The sequence below is a fragment of the Talpa occidentalis genome, unplaced genomic scaffold, assembly GCF_014898055.3.
Source record: "Talpa occidentalis isolate TD23 unplaced genomic scaffold, MPIMG_talOcc4v2.1 talOcc4.12, whole genome shotgun sequence".
Lineage (NCBI taxonomy): Eukaryota > Metazoa > Chordata > Mammalia > Eulipotyphla > Talpidae > Talpa > Talpa occidentalis.
The window spans coordinates 62451116-62461095 of NW_023601212.1; the positions used below are offsets into that span (position 1 = coordinate 62451116).

The following is a 9980-nucleotide window of genomic DNA, read 5'->3' on the forward strand; positions in this document are numbered from 1 at the left end:
AGATCTGTTGTATGTTGTATGAATTGAGAGGTAAGTTACATCCAAGGGCTCTTGTACTAGAGACCCTTGGAAGAATGGATACCTTGATGAGAGGCTGACACAGTTATGTGATTCAAAAGATAGTAGTAACCCACAAAAATGAAAGGACAGCCCTTAACACTATCCTTTATTTTTTTTTCAAAATAGTGATTCTTTTTTTTTTTTAAAGATTTATTTATTTATTTATACAAGCACTGGGTACAGTCAGAGACATGGAAGGGTGAGAGAATTCACCAGAGCCAGAGTGGAAAGTAGAACAGGAAGAGTGATGAAGTACACTGCTGAGGGGAGCAGCGGGTGGCAGGAGAGGTCTGCGCGCCATGTGGGACCCTCACCCGGGTGCCGGGGATCGAACCGGTGGTGCAGAGGCTGTGGGCAGCTTCACAACCCAGCGCTCAACCGCTGCACTACCGGCGAAACCCAACACTACCCTTTAGATAATCAACATAACTCCACCATCAGAGCAGAAAGACAGTAAAATCCTAATAATTTCAGGACAGGCAGGATCTTAGGTCATAACTCAGAGTAGAAGCAATAGGTTTTACTTTATAAAATCTGTGTGCAGCCTCCAGAAGGCTAGGGCATTTACATAGAGTGGAGAACACATTACCTTCAAAGATCAGCTTCTCTTTCTGGGAAGATAACATCACAAATTGGAAAAGTCAAACAAAGGATTTGAGCAACATGTATTACTCCTCCAATATGCGACCAAAAATACCATCAACAAAATCTGATTTGCAAATGGGGCATTTCTTGGAGAACAGGCTGGGACAAAGCTTTTTGGGTACCAGAATATGGATATCCATAGGCAAGTCTTGGGTTGTTTTTTTCCTGCGCCTCCCTGACCTGAAGACGGTGCTTGATGAGGCAGAGTCAAAAATCCAGACCCATGTAAATCAGCAATTTGCTCTTCTCCCTCTTGAAAAGATCATTTTCTCTTTCCATTCGCTTTCCCTCTCTGCAGAATATAACAGGCAATCTTGTTCTCACTCAGTTTTTGTTTAACAGTGAGAAGTTCTGGTCCATTAACTACTGATCTTTCTTCATTGCAGTAGTTTCTTTCTGCTCCATCACGTCCACTGTCTGCTTCAGCTTCTTCTGGCAATCTTTCTATTCAGTTAAACTGAGAAAGAGCTGACTACTTTATTTTTCACACACTCCCACTGTTCTGTCTTATCTGATCTCCCTGAACAAGCTTTCTCCATTTCTTTCTCTTAAGTTGACAGCTGAACATGAAGCTGACGCTTTCTGACCCCCATCTTCTCATTTTCTGGTTTTGTTCTTTCAGTTGAAGCAGCTCTGTCTCCAAAAAGTCCTCCTACTCTCTTACTTTCTCTTCCAAGTTTTTGTTGATGCCTGTTAGAGTTCATAGCTCCTATTGCTTCCTTTGGAGTTCAGCCTGCATGTCTGAGTTCTGCTTCTGGAGGGTAACTTAGTTGTCCTTCATCTCCTGATTTTCTCTGCAAAGATTCTTGTCCTGTTGCTCAGTCTTTTCTATCTCCACCTAGGTGGTAACAACCAAGATGTTTTCTGGACAGAACTATAAAGGGAAACTTGCTCCCCAGACCACATTGCCCTGATTCAAAACACAGAAATGGTAATACTCATCATAGTTGTGGTGCAGGTAATAAGTTTTGAACTTAGCTTCCTGCTATTTGGTGATTCACCATTTAGGTCAATGGGCAAAGTAATCCACATAAAGGTGTAATAGCCGAGGGCTGTCTTCCATCCCACTCTAAATATGCCAGTCCAATCCTTTTAAGGGACAATGAAATGGTAGGTGAGGGTGTAATGGCATGTGATGTTTCCTCCCAGGACATAGAACTTTTCTACACGTTAAAGATGATTTCAGAGAAATGAGATTGATCCTGCAAGACAGGTAATGTGGGGTCTCTTCTGCTTTTTCTAAAGGTGTAGGGGGTAGGGGAGGTAGGGACAGCAGCTGGAGGCAAGACAACAGTAACAGGCTGTTTAAAAAGGAAGATTGTTGCCAATCTGGTTGATTCCTTAAGGACAAATATCTCCCTACACATTGGGCTCTTTTCAAATTTGCTGAGGATCAGAAAGATAAGACTTGTGAGGCTCCCAATATTCGATGGAAGAAAGCTCCTTTGTTAGTTTTGAAGCCTCAGTATCTAGGTGGGCTTGAGCACTGGCAATTTCTGGTCTAGTCAAAGGTTAGTTTATTATCTAAAACTATTCCTCTTTGCTATCAGAAGTGTCCTACACATTAGTGTGCATTTAAATTATGTTTTATTCTACAACAAAATGTGTTCAGGACAGTTTGATTGTTTGATTGGTTCGTTGGCTGGTTGGTTGATTGGTAAGAGGAAAATATCAATAATTTCTTGAAAGTATCCTAGTAATCAAACCATTAGATGACTGACTAATGCATGAGTAAAGTCAGTACTCTGTTGAAAGTCTTCTGGAGAAATAAAAAAAAATATCTTGTGGTAAGAGAAAGGCTGGGTGTTTCCTCTCTTTTCCTTAAAATTTTTCCTTGTTGTACTTCATTATTTTTCTTGGATCAGATCTCTTAGGAAAGATGTGTCTGGTTAAGTAATTGCTTACTTCTGCACACTCCTCCAGGTTCAAGGGCAGAGCAATTCAATTGCACACTGTTTAACACTCTGCTCTAAAGAAGCATGGTTCCCAGAGTTATGTTCCTTTCTTCTGGTCTTTGCCACAAGGAGTTTTCCACACAAGAAACAGTCTCTGGATTCCTCTCTATCTGATCTCATTTGCTTCTTATTAAACCCAGAGCTCTTTTGAAAATACTATAATAAGTAACTTTGATCACTCCATGTTTTTCAAGGACTTCTCAGTTTCTTCCAAACACTCAGCTGACAGATTTCTGGGAGCAGCCAGTTCCACTTGGAGACACTTTAAGCTGATGATATCATTTGAACCCCCAGGCAAAAGGCTTTTGGGGGCACCCTTGTGAACATGGGTGATGGGGAGCCACAGTAGTCCTGTTCTTCATTTCCCTGGAAGTGAATCAGGGAAGGCAGGACTTTAAGATCTATGTTGTTATACTTTCATTGTTCTCTCCCAAACAGTGGAATTAACAAAAACATAAGCAATTTCAAGATGCTTATTTTCCCTCAATTCCTGCTCTTCCAAGGATGCTTCTTTCTCACTAGGACAGTCCTTCTTGACTTCTCTGCAGTTTTCTAGATACACACTGAGACTACAGGACCTCTGTTGACCTCTCTGTGGCTAAGAAATTCTCATCATGGGAAGTGGTAAATATGAGTGTGGGTATTGTGGGGAGGACTATAGTAAGACCAGATGAACTCCAGGGTCCCTTCCTGATTTTTGATCAATGTACTGTTATGAATAGTTCTTAAAGGGCAAGAATCTTAACCCTGAGAATATCAGAATGGTTTCAGCAGTTGTCAAAGAAAAGAAAAATATCTTTTTCATTGATTCATATATCCCTCCAAAGACCTTAAATGGATTCATATATATTAGAACAATCTGATCATTTCTAAAATAACCACATAAAAGAATAGACTATTGACTGAAGGGGATTCTAAAAGGTCACTCAGTACAGGGATTACTGTTAAATGCAACACTTTACACATAACTTTTGCACAAGAATCTCTTGGAACAATTTAGCTTTCTGAATATCATCTCTGAAACAAGAGGGTATTATCTGCTTAATTCCAAACAGACCAACAATGTCCAACAGCTCATAATGAAGAGACAAGAATGCCAGTTACTCATCTTCTTGTAATATAGTATAGAACTTGTGGAATTAGTTGGAAAATGAATGGATGTGAAATAAAAGCCATTTTTGTGTACTATGTCAAGATATTTCTGACAATGTTTTATATACAACTTGTGATTAATTTCTTTTGCTAATTTTTATCTTCTTGAGAGATAAAAGAAACTTTTACATAAACCTCATGGAGCAAGTGGTAAACGGCAGTTCTTTCTATCCTGAACATCCCCCAATCCTATTACCTTCCAAAGTTCTTTTTGCATATCTGTGAAGGCTTAGGAAATAAGCAAGAGGAGAGAATTCTTTTTTTTTTTTTTAAATAATGGAATTGCATATGTTGAAACTGCAGCTGGTGAAACGTGAGGCATTATTGCTACAAATAAATGAAGCCAAAGCTCAGAGGAAAATCTAACTATAAATTTCATAGTTCTGCATTTACTAGCCTTGTGACTTTAGACAAGTTATGTAAATTCTTTTAGACCCATTTCTCTACTTATAACTTGGGAATAATAATATGTTGTAGGGTTGTTGAGGATTAAGGGAGATAATATATACATAATGTGTTTAGTAGGTCTAAAAGCACTCCATGGTCTTATTTCTCTCCAACTCTAAGTCATGGAAATGTTGGAGAAATGTTCGTGGTAGACTAGAATTCTATTTCATTAGTGTGGTTAGAGCGTGCATGAAGCCCCAGGCACTGCAACAAACATTGTGAGGAAGAGAGGAGAGCTTAAAAAGTGAATAGAGGGCCTCCCCGGTGGCGCAGCGGTTGAGCGCTGGATTGCGAAGCTGCCCGCGGCCTCTGCGGCGCCGGTTCGATCCCCGGCTGCTCCCCGGCCACCGGAGGAGGATCCCACATGGTGCGCAGACCTCTCCTGCCACCCGCTGCTCCCCTCAGCAGTGTACTTCAGCCCTTCTGCCTGCTCTGCTCCCCGCTCTGGCTCTGGTGAATTCTCTCACCCTCCCGCGCTTCTGACTGTACCCAGTGCATGTATAAACAAAACAAACAAATATAATAAATAAATAAATAAAAACATGCCTCTATAAAAAAAAAAAACTATTAAAAAAAAAAAAAAGTGAATAGAAACTGCTGCCACCTATAAAAGAATAGTGAATAGTCCAGTCTGGTTCTTTGGTATATGCATGGAGTAGCAGACAGGGCCGGAATGTCTGAATTATGAGGCTAGCAAGGAGTTGGTACTACAGTGGCAACATGCCATCTCTGAAGCAAAAATTGAGGGTAAAAGAACAGTCAGTTAACCCTCAGGCAACACTCTTACAGAATAAAATTGCAGGTTGGTAGTTACAATCATTTGCTTCAATTCCAGGTGTGGCCCAGATCATCTGCAACTTCCACCCTGAGTGCAAGCAGGGGCTTAGTAAACAGGAATGAAGGGCAAACGTTCTCTCTGTTAACTGAGCAGGAACAGGACAGCCCAGTGGGCAGAACAACAGGATTGGTTTCTTGCTCCTGAGTTATCCCCGCCTTAGGGGACTCATTGGTCAGGGATGTTCAGGAAGCTACTTCATCTCCACCTTTCAGTTTCTGAACCGATAAAGGTTAAGACCATTGGTGAGATCGAGCTGTAATTTTTCCCAACACATAGCAGAATTTAGGGGATTGCTATGTTGCTTTAAGTTTGGGTTTTAGAAACGAGATGATAAAACCACAAAATTATTTCCATTTTAATGTACAGTTGATTCTCATTATTCATAGATTCCATGTTGACAAATATGGTTACTCACTAAAATTTATTTGTAATTTCCAAATAAACATTCGTGGCGCTTTCACAGTCACGGTTATTCTCCGACACGTGCACAGAAAAACATTTGCGTAGCCTAAAGCATGAATTCCCAGTGAGGTCAGACCTCGGAGACCCTCCACCTTCGTGTTTCAACTCTCACACCGTAAATAACCATCCTTATATGGTCTACCGAATGCCACGTTTTTAACATTTTCTACATTGTGTTAGTGATTTCATCTGTTTAAAATGGCCCCCAAGTGTAGTGCTGAAATGGTGTGCTCTGCACGACGAGGCTGCCGGCAACATCACAGAGAAAACATGCGTGTTAGATCTTTTGAGTTCAGCACGAGTTATAATGCTTCTGGCCATGAGTTTAATGTCCATAAATCAACAATGGGTCTTAACGAAGTTCTCCTTAAACAGACACGCATAAAACAAGGCAATGAGTTGATCAATTGATGAAAATGGTGCTTGGGGCTGCCAGGAATATCACCCTGTATTTCCCGGGAGAAGGTTCAGAATTTGCTAATTCAGCATTCCATTTACTTTACAGGCCATAACTACTACTAATAATGATAATCAGATGTCTTTATTATTGGTTAGCCTGATTTGTTTTATCAGGTTTTTCTCTAGTCAGGTATACCATAATTTGTCAAACAACATTAACTATTAAATGCTGTTGCAATCACTTTGTCAACAGATTTCAGTCTTCTGAGGAAAAAAAATGAATTAACACTAGTACTCACTATGATACTCTGCTCCCTTCTGTATGTTATTGTATTTAATTCTGACAGAAAACAGTCCAGGTGGGTGTTTTTATGTTCGTTTTATAAGTTAAGAAACTGAAACAAAGAGATTATGTAATTTTTCTAAGGTCACTAAGTATCAGAGCTAGACTTCCTATCTACCAATATCTTGTTCCAAGTATCATCCCCCTTTCAGTGCATCACATGCCATCCCCTTTGTTCATCTGTTTTCCATGTAACACTTGGAGATTCCAGACATTGTTTCTCTCTGTGTGATCCACAGACCATGTGTGTCAGAATCACCTGGAATATTTATTAGTGAGACAAATTTTTGGACTCCATCTCTGAACTGTGGTTCAGAATTTCAGTGGGTGAGATCCAGAATCTACTTTGTTAACAAGTTTCCAAAGTGCTTTTGGTGCTCTCTGAAGTTTGAGAGACAATGACATACTTCAAAAGGAATGGAGTAATAGAGAATAACACAAAAATAATGACGTTATAACAGGGTCTTAACCCTGGGTCTTAGCCAGGTGACTCAAGACAGCCAGTTTCAACTGTGTCTGCATGACTTCCTCTGGGATTTCCCCCCAAGTTTTGCATGGGGCTCTGCTAGTGCACATGATAGAGAAGAAAGTGCCAGGGAATTAACTACTCTTACTTCACTGCCCCACCCCCTCATCACACTCAGCTCTTAACTAATGATTGGTTGGAGGTGGTGTCTAAGTCCTCCAGCTTTCTGACTTCTTGGGTGGAAGATTCTGTGGCTTATGTTCTTCACACTGCTTTCTAGAGATTTTCCCACAAGATTCATAGGTCATCTTTTATTTATTGCTTTCTCTTTCTCATCATTTCCCCAATTTTTCTCCCAATGTTTCCTGTTTGTCCTTACATACTATTTATGTCTGAAACTTTTACCTCTATGTGTTAAGCTATCATGGTTTTCTCCCCATCACTTCACTGAAAGAGCTGTTAGGCTCTGAAACTAATTCACCTATCCACACAGATGCATGTTTAGAAAACACATGTCAAATACTGTGTGGAGGCTGCTTGCTGGCTGCTTCTTAGCCGATCAAACCCAGTTATCCCTCAAATTAAGTGAAGAATATAAAATTGTGCATTCTGTTGTGAGTTCAAATTTTACCTCTTCTATTTACTAGTTTTGTGACAATGGCAAGGTTCTAACCATTCATGTCCTCATTTATAAAAATAATAACAAAATCTACCTCAAAGAATTGGTGATAGAATTAATCAAGAAAGTAAATGTGAGGAGGTTGACCCATAAAAGGTTATCAATGAATGTGTGTTTTTGTTCCCTTCCTTCCTCAGTTCTTATTTTCTGGAAGTGTAGTAATCATTCCAGACATTAGTGATTCATTATCCTTTATCTGAACTTGATAGTTCTTACTGATAATTATGTTGACCATTCTTGTTTATCTCTATAAAAAATTACCAATACCTGAGAGTTAATGTCTAAGGCTTTTTGTTGTTTTATTTTTTAAAGATTTATTTATTTATTCATACAAGAACCAGGGTACAGACTAGATATGCGGGAAGGTGAAATGATTCACCAGAGACAGAGCAGGAAACAGAACAGGCAGACTGATGAAATACACTACTGAGGGGAGCAGCGGGAGAGACAGGAGAGGTTTGCTGCCCCATGTGGGATCCTCGCCGGCTGGCCGGAATCAAACCGGCGCTGCAGAGGCAGAAGACAGCTTCACAGTGCTGCACTCAATTGCCTGCACCACCAGGGGAGGCCCAAATGTCTATGGTTAACTATACTGGATTGTAGATTTCTTGATTGCAACTTTATTTTAATTTATTTATATCCCTCTGGCATTATGCCTTATATAAGAGTATTTGATAAATATTTTTATTGATTTGTTAATACATTAGTGATTAGCAAGTTCAATCTTAACGATCCATATTGGCATTATGCCTTATATGACGGTGTTTGATAAATATTTTTATTGATTTTTAATATATTAGTGATTAACAACCTCAAGCTTAATGATCCATGTTTGATCTTTCCACACTATTTCAAGATCATTCAGTTGACACCACTCCTTAGCTGTGCTAAACTTCTCTTGGCCTGGCATTGGGAAATAAAAATAAACACCTCATTCTTCCAAGAAAGGCTGGAATCACCAGAAATGTCAGAGTGCAAGGGGTGTAAGTTTTAGCAAGAGATGATTTTGTAAAACTTCTTACCTGACATGAAGGCCATAGAAGGATGAAGTCCTGGCTAGAATTTTTCCCCAAATTGATAGTTTTTTGGAGAAGGCAAGGAGTTGTGAAGACAGGGTGGTCTCCCTGCAAATAACATCTCTAGGTTCCTCCTTACTCACCCGAAACTGGACTCTGATCCAGTAAATAATTGTTTACTTATTTTCCTGCTTTGACCCATCATGCTTAATCGCTACATTTTATTGCTAATACTTAGTACTAAGTCCTGGAAGGCATCCTTAAAGTTCCCTTTTATGTTGTTTTGTAACACATATGATACCTTCTTTTTCAGTCAAATTTCTTTCTGCTTCCTCCAATAAATTATTTTTGTAAAATAATTTCCATGACTGCTATTTCAATTTCAAGTGCTATTGTTTCCTTTTGCAAAGTCAGGTCCATTTGCAACTTTCCAATTTTATTTTATATTCTGTTATTTCTGGAGACACAACTAAACCACAGCCTTCTTTGAGTATATTGAGGCAATCAAGTATTTAAAGTATCACCAATAATAATTATTACCAGCATTATGAAAAGATCTCTTTGATCTTGCCTCCCTTTAGGCCTCCATTTAAAACTCAAGAGCCTTTTTAAAATGTTACCTCTTTTCCTCACATTCCTCTCTTTAAGTATTTTGTGCTTGAAAGTATTCCTACTGCCTGTCCTTCAAGTTAAACTCGGAGAAAAGTTCATAGGTGATCTTTATTGTTAGTAGAAAATAGCTGATGGTCAACATTTACTCAGGGACATTCATTTCCCTTTAGCACTTGCAACGTGAAGTGAAATCACCGTTCAGTTTTTAGGATGACATTTGTTTCTGGCCCCAATCACATTCAGGATCTTCTTGTCACAGAGTCACTCTATATGTTATATTTGTGGATTGTTAAGCAGCTAGACCTAGATAAGGTATATGGACTACTCAAGAGTTCCCCTAAATTGTACATGAGCCACTCAGAGGTAACAAACTATATCATCTTGCTGAGATATCCAAGGCAGTTTTGAAGGGGATGGAAGGATCCATCCATAGTTTTGGCACCCAGCACAACCACAGAAATTGAGTAATATGAATAGTACAGCTCTGAAGGAGATGGGCCTGGTTTCAATATCACACTCTGGTCTTATAGTCCAGCAAAGTGCAATAAGTTGAGGCTCAGGAAAATGAAGTACAATCTGGGAAACATATGAAGAATGATCAGGGAGTGATTTATAATACTCTTCTTGGCAATGAGAAAAGTGTTGGGTGAAGAGCAATATAGAGGGAATCTATCTTGTCCTATTGTGGTCTGTAATTGTGTTTTTCCTTGCAACTTTTTGATATCAAACCCAGGTGTTAAGTATAATGATGACCTCTATGTTCACTTAGTAAAGCTCCAGAACTTCCCTCATTCATTGGGTTCTAGAAGCTGTCAAGGCCAAAGAGGTTTGCCTAAATTAAACTTGTATTACTTTGGTGTTCTATAATTGCAAAGCCTTTTACCCCCATCCAACTGTTTAAGGTAT

At 39.3% G+C, this 9980-nt stretch overlaps 1 pseudogene; it reads right to left on the bottom strand.

Annotated features, from left to right (window-relative positions):
• Positions 1 to 728: 728 nt before the first annotated feature.
• On the bottom strand, positions 729 to 1752 carry LOC119242271 (calcium-binding and coiled-coil domain-containing protein 2-like; annotated as a pseudogene).
• Between the last annotated feature and the right edge of the window lie 8228 nt (positions 1753 to 9980).